At 30.8% G+C, this 3,937-nt stretch overlaps 1 long non-coding RNA gene across 1 annotated transcript; it reads left to right on the forward strand.

Moving 5' to 3' along the window:
* The first annotated feature begins 319 nt into the window (after positions 1-319).
* Positions 320-3,212, forward strand: LOC130216174 (uncharacterized). The gene is made up of 3 exons (XR_008835772.1): positions 320-556; positions 2,946-2,986; positions 3,065-3,212. It is a non-coding gene; the product is annotated as an uncharacterized LOC130216174 (long non-coding RNA).
* Positions 3,213-3,937: the final 725 nt, after the last annotated feature.

Here is a 3,937-nt window from a genome sequence, read left to right on the forward strand (position 1 = left end):
TTTATACACCATCTGATCAAGAATCTTCAAGACCTAACCCCCTTCTCTTAGTTCACAAGCATGCAAAGTGGTATGTATTTATTTATTGTGCATTTACACATTTATACATGTGTATATGTGTGTGTGTTCTCTGTTACGTTAATTTGTGTCTGATGTTATTATTTTATTCATTATGTTTATTTAGACTGTGTCAAAGTGCATTTAACTTCTGTAAAAGGAACTTAAGCCATTTTGAGTGGTCAACATCAGCTGACTCTTCTTCCTATTTCCATCTATCTCATAGTTTCCCCAAAGCATTTGTTCAGTCTGTAAGGTGGAAAACAAGAGGGGAACTATGAAATGTCATTTTTGATTTACATTTGGAAAAACACCCTATTTCTCAGTTGGTTAAGTGTTTTTTCTGATTTTATTTTGTAGATCAGAATAAGCTTAGCATTCTTGTCAAGTTTTTTTTTTAAAGTAGCAATATAAAAACTTAATTTAAGAGATATTTCAGTTCAGGATACAGTGTTTTCACACAGGAGTCGACAAAAGGATTCTTCAATCACATATTCGCGTAAGTCACTTTAACACATTTAATTATGTGCTCATTTATCTGTTTACAATGGTCCCAACATATTTCCTGTTTTACATTTTTAATTTCTAGAGCTTCTGAGAATTCAAAAAGAGCCACATATTGATTAATAATTTTATGATAGCTGTTTTAACATTATGATTGAATTGCTATTGTTACAGTTGGGAAATAACTGATAACTTGATAACAAGCAGGAAATGTTCATGGGCCAATGACATGACCACACTGAAATGGTTTATTCATAAGACACCGACAAGTACTTGTTTAAAATGTCTTATTTTATTATAGAAATCTATAATTTTATTTCTTACTTTTTATTTATTTTATTTTTGTGTTTAGCCAAAGAGGAAGAGAAGTGCATTTCATATTTTGTCATGTCTTTTATTGAGGAATGACAGTTGCCTGAAGAATTAACTGTGATCAGAAATATGTCTGATATGAATAATAGTAAAAATGCAATAAAGTCAAGCGTTAGTGTACATGAAAAAAGCTTGCATCCTATAGAATAAACTGAAGAAAGTTTCACAAGGGTATAGCAAGCATTGATCATTACTCCTTCCGCCATTGCGTCGTTACGTACTAACTTTGACGTTATACGTTTTTCTGCATGCTTTTCCTGTATACGCTTTTCTGCATATCGTTTCGAGTATAGTTTTAAAAAAGTTATTTTTTTTAACACCTTAACGTCAGAAATATTTGTTTGCAATACCAATTTGAACAAATATATACTAATTATAGAGGATCAAGATGAAATGCAGGTATGTAGAGTGAATTCTAAAGGAAACGCTGTTTGAACAAAGGCTACACACTGAAAGCCGATGCTTGTGTGCTCATATGTTTGACCTGCTTTGGTTGTTAAATGCTAGAAAAAGATAATAATTTTATGCCTTATTGATACATTAGGTATGCAATAAAGATGCATTGTTTAGTTAATGACTATAAGGTTTGTCCTTTGTAGCTATTATTTTGATTTAGCTAACAGCAGTTAGCTTTAGCAAGCAGTGGTTCAATGTTCGATTGCTTACACGTGCATGTACAGTTTTAGTGAATAGTGTTTGCTTTGAATGGTCTCGTGGCGAATTTAAAAGTTCATCTAGAAGGTCAGAGTGTGGGAAAAAAAAACGTTTTGAGAACATTTACTGCCAAACGGAACCTTTTAACTAAACTTTAAGGCCTGTGTGATGATGTTTTTATGATTAAGTTTGTTAAATGTAAAACAGTACAATTTTGAAAAGTTCTGTCAATAAAAGAAGGCATTAAAAATAAAAAATAAACATTAAATGCTTAATATAACTTTTGATGTAGTTTAAGGTGATCATTGGTCTAACATTTAAATCTTTTGTGATCTTATAAATGACTTTATCATCTTTTTTTGATCCATTTAAAGCATCCATGCTAAATAAAAGTCTTAGTTACAATATTTTATTTTTTTAAAAGACTATGAGTGTGTTGTTTATTATTTTATTAAAACTTTAAATTTCAGATAAATGTTGAGCTCTAGATCTTTCTGTTCATCAAAGTATCCTAAGAAATAATACTTAACTGTTAATAAATATTGATGATAACAAGAATTAGAATAATATTATTAATAATAATAATTACTTTATGAATATTATCATTAATGTTTGTGAACAGCAAACCAGCATATTAAAAAGATTTCTGAAGGATCATGTGACTGGCGTAATGATGCTTAAACATCAGCTTTTAGTATCATAGGAATAAATTACATTTTAAAATGTATCCAAATATACAATTATTTTAATTTACATAAAACATACTGATTTTGGATCAAATAAATGCAGGCTCTTTAAGCAGAATAAACTCTTTAAAACATTAAAAATCTTACTTTTGATTGGCAGTGAATTATTAAGTGGTATAATTGGAAACCCATATAAATTCATACAATAATGATTACTGTATATTAATTAATACGATTGACACTGACTATGAATTGTTTCTCTACAAAAGATTTTTCACACTTTATTTTAATGGTCCGTTTATTGAATTTAAGTTCAACTAATTCTCATTATATTATTAGTAGACTGTTAGTTTGGCGTTATGGTTGGGGTAAGGGTCAGTGTAAGTTGACATGTACTTGCAAAGTTTCTTATAGTGAGTTAAATGCCTGTTAAAGGAGCAGTATCAACAGATACTAAGCAAAATAAAGTGTTACCAAGACTTTTCTTTACAGACAGCATGAGCTGCACAAGGACATCATATAAACATGGGTTTTGATAAAGATATTATACCTGCTTACAGTATTAATCAGTTATGATAAATAATATATAGTAAATTCATGCAAAACAGGACTGTAAATTAAAAGGACAAATGCGCGCCAGACATTAACGTGTACTTTTGGTTATTTCTGCAGCTTCTGTCTCATCTGTGTATTCACAGTGCTGATTAATCAAGGTGACCACAAACACGATTAAAATATAAATGTATGCCATATCCTGTGTAGTTTCGGTAAATATATATCTGTCCTTTCAGGATTTCTTCAGGTCACAGTTAAGGGGGTTATTGGTGGCTCCACTCTTCTGCCATGTTCTTCAACTAAACATGATCTAAAACCACAGGAGGTGCACTGGAGATACAACGACAAGGAGAAGGTGTTTGACATTATTAATGGTGAAGATTCACTAAAGATGCAGTACCAGCAGTACAAGAACAGAGTTGAATCTTTCCATGATGAGTATCTGAGAGGAAACTTCTCCATCAAACTAAGCAATCTTCAACAGACTGATGCTGGAAAATACATCTGTTACATCTCACACACATCTGAACGGCTAACTGTAAACCTGACCATCAAAGGTGTGTGAATCTGCTTCATTAACATGTTTTTTATTTTTGTTAAAGAATGTGTGAAATGTGATAATGTTTAGCAAATCTGAAAGCTATCTGAATGATGAAATCTGTTGTGATGCCGTTTTTATTTTTCTGCAATCAACAGCTAATGAAGGAGCCACGAAAGAAAACCTACAAAACCATGGAGAAGGAAAAGGTCTAGATGTGACTTTGTGCTGGCTTTGTGCTGTAGCAGCTGTAGTACTGTACTTATATTGATAATATTTATATTTTGTTTTAGGAAAAAATTATTGAATCTGCTTTGTTCCATTTTATAGAACAAAGAATTGTGACTGTTCCAGGTGTGTTTTGTGTAGGGCTTAAAATAAACAAAAAATCCATTCGGTTTACTCTGAACAGAATTGATATTTTAACGTTTCTATTTTTGTGTTCCTTATTAAACAATACATTCTGAAAAAAGATTTTTTTAGAAAAAAATACTGGTTAATAACATTATTTTATTACACTGCACAAAAATATTAGATAGATATGTTGTGTCACAGGAGAAATATTGATGAA

This window comes from Danio aesculapii, chromosome 22 (genome assembly GCF_903798145.1).
Source record: "Danio aesculapii chromosome 22, fDanAes4.1, whole genome shotgun sequence".
NCBI lineage: Eukaryota > Metazoa > Chordata > Actinopteri > Cypriniformes > Danionidae > Danio > Danio aesculapii.